The 17,857-nt window shown below is 46.8% G+C and overlaps 1 pseudogene across 1 annotated transcript in view; it reads right to left on the bottom strand.

The window, feature by feature from the left end:
* The window catches only part of LOC143784338 (FAST kinase domain-containing protein 1, mitochondrial-like), a 40,573-nt pseudogene extending 24,998 nt beyond the window's left edge, over nucleotides 1-15,575 (bottom strand). Inside the window, exons 1-7 of the transcript XR_013217765.1 lie at nucleotides 15,096-15,575; nucleotides 14,953-15,021; nucleotides 14,447-14,572; nucleotides 12,092-12,490; nucleotides 11,748-11,858; nucleotides 10,784-10,915; nucleotides 9,311-9,800 (exon numbers count right to left, since the gene is read on the bottom strand). The product of XR_013217765.1 is annotated as an FAST kinase domain-containing protein 1, mitochondrial-like (transcript). The remainder of the gene's footprint in view (nucleotides 1-9,310; nucleotides 9,801-10,783; nucleotides 10,916-11,747; nucleotides 11,859-12,091; nucleotides 12,491-14,446; nucleotides 14,573-14,952; nucleotides 15,022-15,095) is intronic.
* Between the last annotated feature and the right edge of the window lie 2,282 nt (nucleotides 15,576-17,857).

Here is a 17,857-nt window from a genome sequence, read left to right as displayed (position 1 = left end):
AGGGTTTTCTGCTGACCATGAAAGTGCCCTTTCTGTCTTCTTTCTATCTAGTAAGCGGACCTCGATTTTTGCTAAACCTATTTTCATACTACGTTTGTCATTTCATCTAAAATCACCGCCAATATATGTGGGGGCCTCTGTCTGCCTTTTGGGAAAATTTCTCTAGAGGTGAGCCAGGACTGTCTTTTCCTCTGCTAGGATTAGGTAGTTCTCCGGCTGGCGCTGGGCATCTAGGGATAAAAAAACGTAGGCATGCTACCCGGCCACTTCTAGTTGTGCGGCAGGTTTAGTTCATGGTCAGTATAGTTTCCATCTTCCAAGAGCTAGTTCTCATATATGCTGGGCTATGTTCTCTCGCCATTGAGAATCATGACAGTTTGACCGGCCCAAAAAAAAAGGGTTAAATTACTGGCTGAGAAAGGAGAGAAAAAAGAAGTCTGCTACAATTTTTTTTTTTTTTTCCCTCTAGTTCTGAGTGTGCTCTTAATTGAATCACTTGCTAGTCTGCCTATACTGCAGCCTTCCTCTCTTTCTCTCCTTCTTATCCTTGAATGGCTCTGTGTTCACCTGTTTCAAATGGATCTTCAGAGTGTAGCTACAGGTTTGAATAATCTCGCCACAAAGGTACAAAATTTGCAAGATTTCGTTGTTCATGCACCTATGTCTGAGCCTAGAATTCCTTTGCCTGAATTCTTCTCGGGGAATAGATCTCACTTTCAAAATTTTAAAAATAATTGCAAATTGTTTTTGTCCCTGAAGTCTCGCTCTGCCGGAGACCCTGCACAGCAGGTCAGGATTGTAATTTCCTTGCTCCGGGGCGACCCTCAAGACTGGGCTTTTGCATTGGCACCAGGGGATCCTGCGTTGCTCAATGTGGATGCGTTTTTTCTGGCCTTGGGGTTGCTTTATGAGGAACCTCATTTAGAGCTTCAGGCGGAAAAGGCCTTGATGTCCTTGTCTCAGGGGCAAGATGAAGCTGAAATATACTGCCAAAAATTCCGCAAATGGTCTGTGCTTACTCAGTGGAATGAGTGCGCCCTGGCGGCGATTTTCAGAGAAGGTCTCTCTGATGCCATTAAGGATGTTATGGTGGGGTTCCCTGTGCCTGCGAGTCTGAATGAGTCCATGACGATGGCTATTCAGATCGATAGGCGTCTGCGGGAGCGCAAACCTGTGCACCATTTGGCGGTGTCTACTGAGAAGACGCCAGAAAATATGCAATGTGATAGAATTCTGTCCAGAAGCGAGCGGCAGAATTTTAGACGAAAAAATGGGTTGTGCTTCTATTGTGGTGATTCTACTCATGTTATATCAGCATGCTTTAAGCGTACTAAGAAGCCTGACAAGTCTGTTTCAATTAGCACTTTACAGTCTAAGTTTATTCTATCTGTGACCCTGATTTGTTCTTTGTCATCTATTACCGCGGACGCCTATGTCGACTCTGGCGCTGCTTTGAGTCTTATGGATTGGTCCTTTGCCAAACGCTGTGGGTATGATTTGGAGCCATTGGAGGCTCCGATACCTCTGAAAGGGATTGACTCCACCCCATTGGCTAGTAATAAACCACAATACTGGACACAAGTGACTATGCGTGTTAATCCGGATCACCAGGAGGTTATTCGCTTTCTGGTGCTGTATAATCTACATGATGTTTTGGTGCTGGGATTGCCATGGCTGCAATCTCATAACCCAGTCCTCGACTGGAGAGCTATGTCTGTGTTAAGCTGGGGATGTAAAGGAACTCATGGGGACGTACCTTTGGTTTCCATTTCATCATCTATTCCCTCTGAGATTCCTGAATTCTTGTCTGACTTTCGTGACGTTTTTGAAGAACCCAAGGTTGGTTCACTACCTCCGCACCGGGAGTGCGATTGTGCCATAGACTTGATCCCGGGTAGTAAATACCCTAAGGGTCGTTTATTTAATCTGTCTGTGCCTGAACACGCGGCTATGCGAGAATATATAAAGGAGTCCTTGGAAAAGGGACATATTCGTCCTTCGTCATCTCCCTTAGACACAAAGAAAAAACCGGCTCCTAAGAAAGACGGCTCTTTGAGGCCGTGTATTGATTATCGACTTTTGAATAAAATCACGGTTAAATATCAATATCCGTTACCACTGCTTACTGATTTGTTTGCTCGTATAAAGGGGGCCAAGTGGTTCTCTAAGATTGATCTCCGTGGGGCGTATAATTTGGTGCGAATCAAGCAGGGGGATGAGTGGAAAACCGCATTTAATACGCCCGAGGGCCATTTTGAGTATTTGGTGATGCCTTTTGGTCTTTCAAATGCCCCTTCAGTCTTCCAGTCCTTTATGCATGACATTTTCCGCGATTATTTGGACAAATTTATGATTGTGTATCTGGATGATATTCTGATTTTTTCGGATGACTGGGACTCTCATGTTCAGCAGGTCAGGAGGGTTTTTCAGGTTTTGCGGTCTAATTCCTTGTGTGTGAAGGGTTCTAAGTGTGTTTTTGGGGTTCAAAAGATTTCCTTCTTGGGATACATTTTTTCCCCCTCTTCCATCGAGATGGATCCTGTCAAGGTTCAGGCTATTGGTGATTGGACGCAACCCTCTTCTCTTAAGAGTCTTCAGAAATTTTTGGGCTTTGCTAACTTTTATCGTCGATTTATTGCTGGTTTTTCTGATGTTGTAAAACCATTGACTGATTTGACTAAGAAGGGTGCTGATGTTGCTGATTGGTCCCCTGATGCTGTGGAGGCCTTTCGGGAGCTCAAGCGCCGCTTTTCTTCCGCCCCAGTGTTGCGTCAGCCTGATGTTGCTCTTCCTTTTCAGGTTGAGGTCGACGCTTCTGAAATCGGAGCTGGGGCGGTGTTGTCGCAGAGAAGTTCCGACTGCTCCGTGATGAGACCTTGTGCCTTTTTTTCCCGTAAATTTTCGCCCGCCGAGCGGAATTATGATATTGGGAATCGGGAGCTTTTGGCCATGAAGTGGGCTTTTGAGGAGTGGCGTCACTGGCTTGAGGGGGCCAGACATCAGGTGGTGGTATTGACTGACCACAAAAATTTAATTTACCTTGAGTCTGCCAGGCGCCTGAATCCTAGACAGGCGCGCTGGTCGTTGTTTTTCTCTCGGTTTAATTTTGTGGTGTCTTACCTACCGGGTTCTAAGAATGTTAAGGCGGATGCCCTTTCTATGAGTTTTGAGCCTGACTCCCCTGGTAATTCTGAGCCCACAGGTATCCTTAAAGATGGAGTGATATTGTCTGCCGTTTCTCCAGACCTGCGGCGGGCCTTGCAGGAGTTTCAGGCGGATAGACCTGATCGTTGCCCACCTGGTAGACTGTTTGTTCCTGATGATTGGACCAGTAGAGTCATCTCTGAGGTTCATTCTTCTGCGTTGGCAGGTCATCCTGGAATCTTTGGTACCAGGGATTTGGTGGCAAGGTCCTTCTGGTGGCCTTCCCTGTCACGAGATGTGCGAGGCTTTGTGCAGTCTTGTGACGTTTGTGCTCGGGCCAAGCCTTGTTGTTCTCGGGCTAGTGGATTGTTGTTGCCCTTGCCTATCCCGAAGAGGCCTTGGACGCACATCTCGATGGATTTTATTTCGGATCTGCCTGTTTCTCATAAGATGTCTGTCATCTGGGTGGTGTGTGACCGTTTCTCTAAGATGGTCCATCTGGTTCCCTTGCCTAAGTTGCCTTCTTCTTCCGAGTTGGTTCCTCTGTTTTTTCAAAATGTTGTTCGTTTGCATGGTATTCCGGAGAATATCGTTTCTGACAGAGGGACCCAATTCGTGTCTAGATTTTGGCGGGCATTCTGTGCTAGGATGGGCATAGATTTGTCTTTTTCGTCTGCTTTCCATCCTCAGACTAATGGCCAGACCGAGCGGACTAATCAGACCTTGGAGACATATTTGAGGTGTTTTGTGTCTGCGGATCAGGATGATTGGGTTGCTTTTTTGCCTTTGGCGGAGTTCGCCCTCAATAATCGGGCCAGCTCTGCCACCTTGGTGTCCCCGTTTTTCTGTAATTCGGGGTTTCATCCTCGATTTTCCTCCGGTCAAGTGGAATCTTCGGATTGTCCTGGAGTGGATGCTGTGGTGGAGAGGTTGCATCAGATTTGGGGGCAGGTGGTGGACAATTTGAAGTTGTCCCAGGAGAAGACTCAGCTTTTTGCCAACCGCCGTCGTCGTGTTGGTCCTCGGCTTTGTGTTGGGGACTTGGTGTGGTTGTCTTCTCGTTTTGTCCCTATGAGGGTTTCTTCTCCTAAGTTTAAGCCTCGGTTCATCGGCCCGTACAAGATATTGGAGATTCTTAACCCTGTGTCCTTCCGTTTGGACCTCCCTGCATCCTTTTCGATTCATAATGTTTTTCATCGGTCATTGTTGCGCAGGTATGAGGTACCGGCTGTGCCTTCCGTTGAGCCTCCTGCTCCGGTGTTGGTTGAGGGTGAGTTGGAGTACGTTGTGGAAAAGATCTTGGACTCTCGTGTTTCCAGACGGAAACTCCAGTATCTGGTCAAATGGAAGGGATACGGTCAGGAGGATAATTCTTGGGTCACTGCCTCTGATGTTCATGCCTCCGATCTTGTCCGTGCCTTTCATAGGGCTCATCCTGATCGCCCTGGTGGTTCTGGTGAGGGTTCGGTGCCCCCTCCTTGAGGGGGGGGTACTGTTGTGAAATTGGATTCTGGGCTCCCCCGGTGGCCACTTGTGGAATTGTACTTGTGTGCATCATCCCCTCTGTTCACCTGCTCCTATCAGGATGTGGGAGTCGCTATATAACCTTGCTCCTCTGTCAGTTTCATGCCGGTCAACAATGTAATCAGAAGCCTTTCTGTGCATGTTCCTGCTACTAGACAACTCCCAGCTAAGTTGGACTTTTGTCCTTGTGTGTTTTTGCATTTTGTTCCTGTTCACAGCTGCTGTTTCGTTACTGTGTCTGGAAAGCTCTTGTGAGCGGAAATTGCCACTCTGGTGTTATGAGTTAATGCTAGAGTCTTAAAGTAATTTCTGGATGGTGTTTTGATAAGGTTTTCTGCTGACCATGAAAGTGCCCTTTCTGTCTTCTTTCTATCTAGTAAGCGGACCTCGATTTTTGCTAAACCTATTTTCATACTACGTTTGTCATTTCATCTAAAATCACCGCCAATATATGTGGGGGCCTCTGTCTGCCTTTTGGGAAAATTTCTCTAGAGGTGAGCCAGGACTGTCTTTTCCTCTGCTAGGATTAGGTAGTTCTCCGGCTGGCGCTGGGCATCTAGGGATAAAAAAACGTAGGCATGCTACCCGGCCACTTCTAGTTGTGCGGCAGGTTTAGTTCATGGTCAGTATAGTTTCCATCTTCCAAGAGCTAGTTCTCATATATGCTGGGCTATGTTCTCTCGCCATTGAGAATCATGACACCTCTCCATGTCGGGAAAAGGTCTCTTGATGTTCCCACAAAACTCTCTCCAACTGCTCCAACTGCACGGGGGTCAGCTTCTCCCGATCCACTCCCATCTGCTCCATGATCACATGACCATTCCATTCCTCCGTAGGAGGCTCAGTCCGGCCTACCTCGACCGCAAAGGTCCAGGATGACTGTTGGTCTGGTCGCAGTTCGAATCCTGCATTTTCCGGCACCTTTTCTGCCGGCACGAACAGTTCAGCCAGTATGGTTCCAGCAGGAATTGCAACAGCTTCATCTAAAACATTGATGCATCGGACCGGCACTCGTCCATTCTTCACAATCGCCAGAGACCGGGCCACATGTACCTTGGCAAATGAGGAACCCTCTCGGGCGGGCTCAAGTAGCACTTCAAGCCCATTCAATCTCTGTGCAGCTCCCACAGGCAGCATTAAGAGCTCCTCTTGTCTTGGTCCCAGCAGGATCGGGGCCCTCGATGGCACTCGGACCCGGCCCACCCGGCCGCCTGGGACCGCACTTTTCAGCAAGTCGCAACTCAGCACTAGACGGTGTAGAATTCTCTGTGTGGGTCGGTGTCTTGTCGCACGGGCCCAGTATCGGGGTCCTTCACTGGCATACATCTGGTGATTCAAGTCTCGCAGCACGTTCATTCCGAGCGTCACTTCCATCCCTCTTCTAGGGGGGTGATCCACCAGTACTACCCCTTTCTGCCCCAGCTCTTGACCAAACATTTTTAGTTGCATCCACGCGATTCCCTTGACTGACAGTTGACCATTATTTGCGGCGGTCAGTCGTATCACTCGGCCATCCTCTGGAATCACTAGTCGACTGAAGTATCTCTCATATACTTCTAGTGGCATTATAGTACATTCGGATCCCGTGTCAACCAAGCACCTCATCTTCCGCCCTTCAAATTCTGCTTCTATCACTGGACTACATGCAAACAAATCTTGCTCATTCCGTCGAGGGCTTTGTGTGGGTGGGGCCGCTGCTGCTTGCCCTCTCATGGCAGCGGCCGGAAGTTTAAAGCCGGCGACGGGGTTTCTGGGGCTGCAAGCGTCCGGCAGTAACGAGAGATGTGTCCCTGGCGCCCACACTTCCAGCAGGTGATTGCTCCTCGTGGACGAGGGCTTGACTCATTCTGATAGGACGATCTGGCCGTCTGTGGGGTCACCGTTCCAGGGGGTGGGGCAGGAGGCCCCCGTGAGGGGGTAGAGGCGGGATCAACTGTCAGTTGAGACAATTTCAGCTTCAACTCCTTCACCTCAGCACGCAAAGCTTGTACCACGCTCACCAGCCCCTCTCCCCCTGACCCTGATGACCCACCTTCTTCCAGCTGGGCACTGTTCACTGACCCCTCGGGCACATGGGTAGATTTCTCTTCCCTTTCCACTGCAGCTCGGTAAATCTGCCAGAAGGATAATTCTGGTGCAGCCCGGGCCATTTCCAACAGTTTGTCCCGGAGAAGTCTATTAGCTAAACCGGTGATGAATTGATCCCGGAGCAAGCGGTCTACTTCCCGGAACGCTCCCATGGCCCCCTGGTCTAGTCGCTGCATCTCATTCAGCGTCTCTTGCAAGATATTAGAGTACTGCATCAGGGACTCACACTCTCTCTGGGGACGATTAAAGAATAGGGACCGAAGCTGGGCCACACGCGCTCGGCCCCCCAAACTCCCCTCTAACAGTTCCAAAATCTTTTCTAACGTATCCCTCTCTGATTCTGGGCGCACCATCACCATACGTCTAATATCGCCCTCCAGTGCATTTAATGCCAGCTCAGCGCGTAACGCGGGGGTCAAATTACACATGCGCAGAATACTCCGGATTCTCTCAGCCCAATCTTGCAACGCCATATTGCGCCCGTCGTATTTCGGCATGTGCTGAAGTAAAGCTCCTACAGGCACATACCCTCCCGAAATCGCTGCGGCTGCCAGGGGAACCCCAACCCCCGAGGAGGGTGCGGATACAGCGGGGTCATTTCTACCCTCGCCCTCGTCCATGACAAACACTGGATCCTGCCGACTACGCCAAAAATGTAATGACCAGAGGTCCGAATAAGATCCAGTGAGTCACAAACCAAGACTAAGGCAGAAATCTCCAACGGTATTTTTACTCAAAGGCAAAATAATAAAGGTAATATGGAAAATATTTAAGTATATGCACCCCAAAGATACACCAGCTCAGCAGCAGCTGAAATCACTGTGCCACTCCAAGGTCTCCTGAGAACTGTATGCTACAAAGACTAGTAAGAAATTTACCTAACAGGGCAACTAAACAGGAACAAGTGTAAATTGATTGTAGTGTTATAAAGGGAGCCCCTGGAATGGCACACTGAATATAACTTACACAACTCTAATATAAGATACACCTCTAAGTAACAAGTAAACACTATGAGCAGGGATACCCGGGTATCTATAACTTATGGTACCGTATCTTAAGATGGATCTCCTCTCAGGTAGGAATCCGCACAGGCTGCAGCCCAGTCTATATCTTCAGCGCCAATAAGTTACAGCAAGCTCCTCTTGTCTGATCGGCGGATGCCGAGCCCAAACGCCGGGGACTTAGTTAGTGGCCTCACGATATTGTCTCTTCTTCTGTAGCTCCTAGGAATGCTTCCACGACAACCCGTCCGTCTCTGTATCAGCAATCTGTCAGACTTGTTCTCCAATCAATGCACAGGTATTCCACAGACTCTCAAATACGTAGTGGGTTTGCAGTGAAGTTTCAGTCTTCCAAAATAAAAGGTTAGCAACAAAAGTGTCTCACAGAGTTGAACAAAAGGTTAGCTTTTCTCCAGGACAACGTTAGCAATGCAAAGTCTCTCAATAGCTTCTTTTTCTCCAAAAAAACTCACAGTAAAATCCACAGTCTCTTGGTTATATCACATTCACAGCAGCTTCTGCTCTCTCTTCCCGCCTTTCTCTCTCTCCTCTCACTTCCTTGTTTCACTTTACACACGAGATACCAGACCCCACCCCCCAGCACACATTGTCTCTCGGAGTCTTCCAGGGTCTGTTCTCTGCTGCAGCAGGCAAAAACCACAGGGTCCTAGTGCCCTCTCAGTGGGACTACAGTTCACCCTCTTACAGGTACCTGATCTGTGAGAAACACTGAGAACATGTATGAAAAAAACCAGACGTCTGAGACCTAAGGGCGCAGTCAGACGACCATATAAATTGGACTGTGATTGGACCACAATGCAAAGACTGTCCAGCGGCTCTACCGACCTGAGCATGATGGCTGTACAGGAAAACATGAAGCGGTCACGCTCAGGTCGGGAGAGCCGCCGGCCAGTCTGTGCATTGTGGTCCGATCACAGTCCAATTTATTCGGTCATCTGATTGTGTCCTAAGAGTACAAGTATTGACTGGTAGAACAGTAACACCAAATCCTTCATTTAAAGGAATTGTCTCATCTATAGTGGCCAAAAGTGCTTGTAAAAACAATTTACTTCTTACTTTAAAATCCTCTCCGTTTGCAATAATGGAAGGAGTTTTAATTCTATAGTTTACTGCTCATTGTTTAGGTTACCAGCCACTCCTGCAGCTTGTCAGAAGTGTCCAGTTTCCCAGACAAGCAGCATGCACATCTGCCTCTGCAGGCCATCTGGACCTTAGGAGCGCACCACTGTCCCCTGTCCCCTTACCCCATTGCAAGCGAAAAATCGGGAGGCAGGGGAGATGGGTGCTACCAAAGATACATGATGAGAGAATCCCTTTAAGGATTTCCTGGAGGAATAACAGAGGAACAACAATGAAAAGATGCCCCAGAATAATTATTACATGGGGGTACTATAGTGTAACACACAGGACTGGTGCTCTTTAAGCCGCCCCTAGACAGCTGTCAGGTGCACGCACTGAATAGACCTTTGGCCACCAGATGTTTAGTTTGGGCCAGTGACTGGCCTTCCAATCTGAACCCACGGGGCTTCTACCTTTGTGACATTCTCCATGGTGACTTCTGCGATCTTGTCGAGAACCGGAGGACACAGAGTATTACAGTAACTAATAACCAGCGCCAGAAACGGTGCGTTCCTCCAGGTGACCTGGTGCAGCAGGCGCTGGCAGGTGAGCAGGATGTCGTCTATCAGCATATTCTGCAGCCACTGCCCGTTCATCACGTACGTCAGCTCATTCAACAGATGATCAATGTCGTCCATATTCTTCACTCTCTCCAGTCCGTATCGGCTCACTTTATGGAGGAGTTTCTCATACATCCCGGATTTATTCTGCCTGGACAGCTGGGCGGGCTGTAACCACCGGATGACGCTGTTCGCGATGCTATTCAGGTCGCTGAGGTCACACTGGGGAATGACGTCGTCAATCTTTCTAAGGACGGCTTCATCCACTCTAGTAAGGGTCAGCAGCGACAGTGACCTGGTCATCATAACCACCATAGATGGGACATGAGACGTCTTCATAAAGCTACGGGAAGGGACATTTCAGGCACCAAAAACAAGTCACCATCTCAGAATCAAATCATTTATACATGTGACAAAGGGAACAAAAAGAAGCCACCAAAACCCTCAAAACACATTAATGTGGGCTTTATTTTTGTGGTTTCCCCAGGCAAAAGATAAAATAAAAGGTCCATAGAACAAAAATGTCACGTATTTATTAAAAACAAACAAACAAAAAAACACACTTTGTGATGAGTGTCACTCCAAAATTACTAATTAAAATAAGCCTTATAAAATAGTCCTTATACAACCCATATGTTTGTAGTAATAAACTATTATTGTTGAGCATATTTATGTTAAAATCCGGGTGTCCGTTGTTGGCACGGCCAAGATATTTTTTTGCCTCCTGTGTTGATTGACAGCGCTCGCTTGGAGAAAGCACACAATGTAGCAGCAGGAGCCAGCGCACGCGCTCACAGATCTCTCTCCTCTCTGCTGCGGCCATGCGATTTTCCTCCCTCTTCTTTCTTTAACGCTTCTTGCTCGCCACACTTCTGCATCTTTCCGTGGAGCGAGCAGCCACAGCAGAGGAGAGAGGTCAGTGAGCGCGGTCAGTGAGCGCGCACAGGCCTCTGCAGTTACACTGTGCGCATACACGCTGGAGGACTCCCCAATGTCACCTTGACCAGTAGCGGACATACCATTGGTGCAACCAGTGCAGCCGCACAGGGGCCCGAGAGGTCCGGGGGCCACTGCTTTCCCCAAACCAGGTGGCATTGTGCATTATAAGGAGCTCTCCGGCTGCAAATGGTCCATATATTGTTCTTGCACAGGGGCCTCTGCTGTCTGTGTCCGCTCCTGGCCCTCACGGTATACCAGTCATATGTTTGTATTCTTAATAGTGACCTTGTCTTACCCGCATGGTAAACCCAGCGCCATTCTAATAGGGCCGTCCACATGTCCCTTTAACCCGATTACTCGCCACACATGCATGGAAATTGCACTTACGCAGTTAGACGTTTCTGTAGATCCGCAAACAGTTGATAGTTTTGGCAGGGCAGGCAAACCACGGCATCTGTGAGCTTACATAGATACAGGCGATGGTAATGATCCAGATTGTCCTGGATGGCGGAGCAGATCCTGAACGGAGAGAAAAACAAAAAGATCACACATCATCAAGCAACATAACGAGACTCCATCCACCGCCGTGCCACGTCCTCATCCAGAAGGGACGCTCCCACGCAGGGTGTCGTGTGTGGCAGAACATATCTCACCCAGACCACAAGCCCCACTGATGTACATATGGGTTTTTGTAACTTTGATGGCAAAAACGACACAACACACTGCGCCAGTGTCATCAATAGGTTAGGAAACGGCCGACAGAGTCTCTAATAAGTGGTGGACGCTCCTTGCTCCACTGTAAAGATGCTTCAAGAATGTGCATGAACGTCGAGTGTGCACCATATAAAATGGCTCATAGGTTTGTAAAGGCCCCATATACCGTGAGGGTCGGCCAAGCGTTCATCTGGCCATCAGCTCGCTCTCACTCTATTCCCCCCATGGACATGAATGCTCAGTAGGGTGCTCATGCATTGAGGAGTGGAGAAATCCACCATCGGACTCATCGGTCTGTACATCAAAGGGATCAGGAAAAAAACATTAAAAAAATAAAACCTCTCAGTACTTATTTGCTAGGAGGAGAATACTAAGAGTCTGAAATAGCTGATTACAGGGAACAACAGCATCCATCTGAACAGTAAATGGAAATATAGCAGGATTCAGACGTCCATATATTATGATCCAGGTACGGACCGAATTGGCCGAGGATCTCCTGGCCTCACACATGTATAGTTGGGTCAGCAGACCCTCGCCGGGGTGCAGCCCGTACCCGGACCGTGATAATATGGACAATATCAGATTGGACAGGAAGGATCCAGCTCCAAACCATTCACGGCTTAGAGGATCCACTTACTTCTGAATGAGGATTGGGTTCTTGCACTCGGCCTCCGCCATGGTCTCCAGCACGTACACCAGACTGATGTGATGGATCTTACCTGCCAGTATGACAAGGTCGTCTTCAAGCCTGGAGGGAGCAAAGGAGCTCAAACTTTACAAATCCAACATTTGGCACTTGTTTCCAGTACTGAATTCCTAGATTAGACTACAAAATAATCAGGAGCTTCCTCTAATTAGGGAATACGAGTTCTATTTGAGTATTATCATTGCATTACGGGATTTTTTCTGTTGGTTCAGGGCTGATATGTAGTATCCCTTTAAGGGGCCGATTCATCACATCCCTTTAAGGGTCCCACTCACCTATTTCTTATCTCTTGAGAAGCCATCGGAAATAAGGCACAAAATATTTTTCCGAAATGATCCGCATTATTCCATAGGTTTGATATTTCGAGCAGAGACAATTTTGCCATCACCTGAAACTCGTACTGCTTGAAAGCCATTTGCCGGTAGAGGCCGCTGACGATGCACATGGTGTCCGTGCTCATTTTATTCTTGTCCCGCACAAAAATCTGATTGCATTTATCCAAGAGGGGCTGGTAGTCATACTTCATAAGGCACAGAAACTGGACGACCCGGCGCACGCTGTGCACATCTATGTAGTTATCCCCCTCCATTAAGGATTCTGCCTTGCTGATCAGTCAGTGCTGCAACCGCTTAGAGGTGACCGGGAATGTCTTCATCATAAGGCTGGACAGGTATCTGGAAAAGGATTAAAAAGGATCATGAATGTGATCTATAGCACATATGAAGTGTGTGATATAGAGAGTGGCTTGCAAAATGAGTTAACTGAGAGTCCATCAGTGAGCTTATCCTGACACCCTACGCAGAAAGCAGCCAATCAGAGGTGTGGGCCGGGTTATACAGAGCTCAGTATTTAGAGCACTGCAAGATCTGCAGCAGAGAAAACAGGAACTTTATCAAAACTACAGCAAGCAGCCGAGTAAGTGACACATCGCTGGAATCAGAGTCTCTGCCCCTCCATCATACTGCACTCAGATGGGTCAAAATCAGACATAACCCACATTTTTTCCCGCAGAGTCCGATAAAAAGATTAAATAAATTTTGGACATGTGCACAGCCCTATTGAATATCATAGTTACGAGCGCTACAAGTGAAAACTACACATAGCACTCATCTGAGAAAATACGTCTTATGCACGAGCCCAAATAGCAAGTTAATCAAATTAATCTCCCTGCTCTAAGTATCAGCAGAGAGGTAACGCGGGATCGGCATTGGCTTCAGCAGGGAAGTTATACTTATTTTGTTATTTTACAGCATTTCCAGATTTGGCTTTTAAAAAAAAAAAAAAAAAAAAACAAACAGTTAAGCACGTTAATTTTTTTCCCTTTTCAGCATTCTAGAATTTTTTTTTCATTGTTTTCATTCGCGTGTCACCACAGGTCAATATGGTCTTATTTTTGTAGACAAGTACTATTTTGCCTTACGCATTTATTAGTAATATTTTTAACATCAGACAGTAAATGGAAGTCTTAGGGTATGTGTCCACGGTCAGGTTTGCTTCAGGCTTTGGTCAGGATTTTATGCAGGTAAAATCCTGACCAAAAATGCACCTGAGGTCACTGGCAGGTCACCTGCGGTGTTCCTGCGTGTTTTGCTCATAGTAGCAACATGCTGCGTTCTGAAAAAACGCTCCGCATGTGCGTTTTCGCAGGAAAAACGCATGCGTTTTTTAATGCACAGTGGAGACGGGATTTCATTAAATCCCCACCACTATGCTGGAACATCTGGACGCTGCGTTTGTGATGCTGCGGCTCAGCGCTGCGTCAAAAACGCAGCGTTTCCTGAACGTGGATACATACCCTTACATTTAAAAAATGATGTTTTATTTTTATTTATTTTTTTTTATTTAGTGTGTGGGGTGATGACATTGAAGGATAGTTGCACCAGTCTCTGCCTATAGAAATCCATGGGTGAAAAAGAAATTAAAACAAATATACATATGCAAGATTCAGTAGAAAAATAACAACAAGGCTGGAATTTGGGGGCGTGTCCTATTAGAACACCAGAGGCAGAGCTGACGGAGCCAAGATGGCTGCTCCCATGAGCTGTATTTACCACGACTTTGGCGGAACTAAAATGACTGTTTAACAGTCCTATTGCTTCCAAAGGTAATTTATTGTATATTTAGTTATATGTGCTATCTCTCCGCTGTAAAATAACTTGATATGTTTGACAGTGATGCGTCCACTTTAAGGGGTCAATGGGGACCACTCCTCGTTAGCTTCTTAAAGGAAACCTGTCAGGTCACTCAGGACTCGCAAACTGCTGACATGATGGTTTACTTGCCATAATCCAGCAATAAAATCATGCCCTTCCTGTAGCATAAAGTTATGCATATCCTCCACATTTGTATTGCCCTCATTCACTATCCGGATAGTTCTATGAAAACAACACCTCTGGTCAGAGATAACTCACATCCTGAGGAGGAGTTTTCCCCTTTGGAGTCGACCCATCACCAAACATATCAGGTTATACTACAATAGGGAAGTAGTAGATATAAGTAAATAGGAATAAATTACCTTTGGAAACATAAGGACTGTGAAGACAATTATTTCAGCTCTGAGAGAGCCACTGTGACCTGACAGGATCCCTTTAAATCACTTCCAGTAGTCTTAGATACTGGTGACCGCTTACCTAATATTTTGTATGTTCTCCAGGCCCGTGTTCAGGGCATTGGCTACCTTTCCCATTAACGGACTGCTGCCCAGATCTAGTTTTTCCAAACAAACTGAGAATTTCGACAACGTCTCCGGTTCAAACCTGAAACAGGTAAAAACATGCAATCAATCATATAAATACAAAATAACAAACAATGCGCCATACAGTTATATAGGATAAAATCCAAAAGATTTCTTTATAAAAAAGTTATTTATTGATCTAACTTTTTAGGTTTCGTTTTTCCAGTCCGCAGTTGCAAAAGTGCAGGACTCCACTGTCCTGGCTGTGCATCTTGTCTCATGTTTACGATGCTACAATGAAATGCTATGACGTGTATACTAGTGGGAGAAGAGGGATACAATGCGGAAAACCTTTGGGCAACACACAGCATGACGAACCTCAAGAGCCAAAGAGCTAATGCTGGGCAACTAAATGGCAAAATGGCTGCTGGGATTGGTAATCAAACATTCCACCAGCCTTACTTTTCCAGTCTTCTCCAGCCTTCCATTAGCAGCTGCTGCACCAAAGAGTCGTGCGCTTCCACATTAAACCTTGAAATACAGAATACAACAATGGTAAACGAGATGCAACATAAGGACCGAGCAATGGAGCAAGTGGCTCGTACCTTATAACGGCATACAGCGTATTCACCAGGGTGGTGTCGCTCATAAAGTCAATTTTATTTTCTGCCAGGATCCGAAGAGCAATAAATTCCGGGTGATTTCGGACGGTTTCATGATTTGCGTTTGCACTCGGCTTCCCCTTCTGAAGCTCCCATAATGTATTGATGGCGCAACCCACATGATGTACTGTAAGCTTAGACTTATGGATGCCAACGAGTTGAAAAATCTGGAATTGGTTTGTGCTAGTCATCAACTGATCCAGGAGCGGATCCGAACTGATACTACGCATCTGAAAGAAGCGCAGAGAAAGAGGCAAAGCCCTCCTCCAGCAGAACATGTCTGGACTGTACGAAAGGCTTAGGACCTTAGAGAAATAAAAATATTCTATGTCTTTTCTTCCAACATCTTCTTAGAAAGTGGATATTCCTCTCTTCGGAGAAGATCTTGTTACTTCAAGATATGATAAGACACTTTGATTAAAGCCATCTGTAAAGGAAGAGATAAAAAAGGAATAATAATAATAGTGGACCCACAACTTATATGTAAGGCTGTGTTCTTTCCACATACAGATTATACAATCAGCATTTTAACATACTTATTATATGGTATTGGTATACAGGGGGTGCAGAAGTCGGTGTACAGTTTAAATAATAGTTGAATGTTATCAATTGTGCATGATTTTCTTAAACAAACCTCATTTTTTATAACTTCCCAAATAAAAATCAAGTCAATCTGGGTAAGGTCTGGTGACCCTTCTGGCCATGCAACCGGCAGGACAGCATCTACCTATCCACATAGTATAAAAATAATAATATGAATAGACATTTATGCCAGCATATGCACCCCTGTATATTAGAATATGAAGCTTAAAGTTATTTGTCCAGAGCATTTTTTAGCATCTGGTGATAAAAACAAACCTATTGAGGCATAAGGACATCAAAGAAGATCGCACCCTACCCTCCCTTTGAATGATCGGGTGGAGAACGTGTCAGACCCATTTCATCCATGTAATTACATGGTGAGTTTAAAGGGTGATTTCTAGTTTAGTAAATCGTCCCCTCTTCTAAAGATAAGGGTTGACTTACTGGCTGCTGGAGTCCCAACTTCTCATACCCCAAAAAAATCTCCAAAAAAGAACACTGGAGCTTATAAACCAAGCTTAGCACTCAGCTATTTCCAGCAGTCCCATACACAATGAATGGTGCGGAGGTTGAGCATGTGCACCTACCGCTCATTTCGAGATTGGACTATGCCAAGCCTCGTTCCCTTTATCAAGAGCCCCATCCTCAGGATCGCCAGGGATCCTAGAACCCCAAAGACCAGCATGCTATGGGAAGGAATAATGCAATATCTTTGGAATGTTTAAAGCCTTAAACTTACACTTCTGCCCAGTAAGAAGGAGAGTGATCTTTAGTATCATAATCAGCCCGCCTTATACAGTGGTGGTATATAACTAGGATATGTCACCTATGCCGATTGCCTGGAGGTGAAGTCACTGGGACCCCTACAGAATGCTAGGAAAGCACTGAGCCATTTTATTTATAGTAATCCTTGCTGGCTTTCTTCGGGTTACCATTAAAAGAAACCTGTCGCTTGATTTATGCTGCCCAAACAATAGGCAGCATTAATCAGAGCCTGGCTGCCTGATTACAGCCAGTGATATTTTTTTCAGAGATAATATACTTTAAAGATCCGGCCGTGGACCATAGCAATAGAGAAACCAAGTCCAGAAAGTCCAAGTGCCACAGCAGGTGATTGACGGGTCCCACGACTGCGAATCACCTGATGCAGTGCTGCAAAATACCAAGAAGAGTCAGACTAGTCTCACATCCAACTATGGTCCTCAGCTGAAGACCATGGCTCGGTCTGCCTATGGTGAAAGACCTGAAGAGAGAAAATACAAGAGGTGCTCCCTGTGTAACACTGTGGGCAACAGGTCAGGGCTAGTGATGAGCGAATATACTCGTTACTCGAGATTTCCCAAGCATGCTCGGGGGTCCTCCGAGTATTTTTTAGTGCTCGGAGATTTAGTTTTCCTCACCTCAGCTGAATGATTTACATCTGTTAGCCAGCATAAGTACATGTGGGGGTTGCCTGGTTGCTAGGGAATCCCCACATGTAATCAAGCTGGTTAAGAGATGTAAATCATTCAGCTGCGGCACGAAAAACTAAATCTCCGAGCCCTAAAAAAATACTCAGAGGACCCCTGAGCGTGCTCGACAGGGCCGCCATCAGGGCATGACAGCCATTACTGCTGTATGGGGCCCGGTCAGCAGCAGTACACAGAGGGGCCCGCAGATCTGGGGCCCCACTGTTGTGGTTCTACTGATCGGGCCCCATCATGCACTAAAATACTATGCACTGCGGCGCACATGTCGGTGCTGGGGCCCGGGAGCCGTCTTGGAGCTGTGCAGGCCGTCTTACCTAGTCGGCTGCGCAGCTCCTGCTCGGCTGTAGCTAGAATGTATGGGCTCCCTGCAGGTCCTGACTACAGCCCATCCATTCTAGCCAGTAGCGTAGGGGGGATCGCCCCGGGCCCTGTCACATGCAGGGGCCCGCAGGGAGCCAGGGCAGGGCCACTTCTATGACGAGGCAGAACACATAGGAGCAGAGCAGTATAACGTCTGCTCCCGTCTGACAAGCTGCACGCTGGCTACTAGCACAGTGGCTGGCTGCAGTCTCCCCCTGCAATGAATGGTTTCGCCCCCTCTGACCTGATCATGAAGCTTTTCCTGGCTGCAGTTTTCCTCACTCTGTGCACGCT

This window comes from Ranitomeya variabilis, chromosome 7 (assembly GCF_051348905.1).
Source record: "Ranitomeya variabilis isolate aRanVar5 chromosome 7, aRanVar5.hap1, whole genome shotgun sequence".
Taxonomy (NCBI): Eukaryota; Metazoa; Chordata; class Amphibia; order Anura; family Dendrobatidae; genus Ranitomeya; species Ranitomeya variabilis.
The sequence above is the reverse complement of the archived record's forward strand: the minus strand, read 5'-3'. Positions and strand labels throughout refer to the sequence as shown.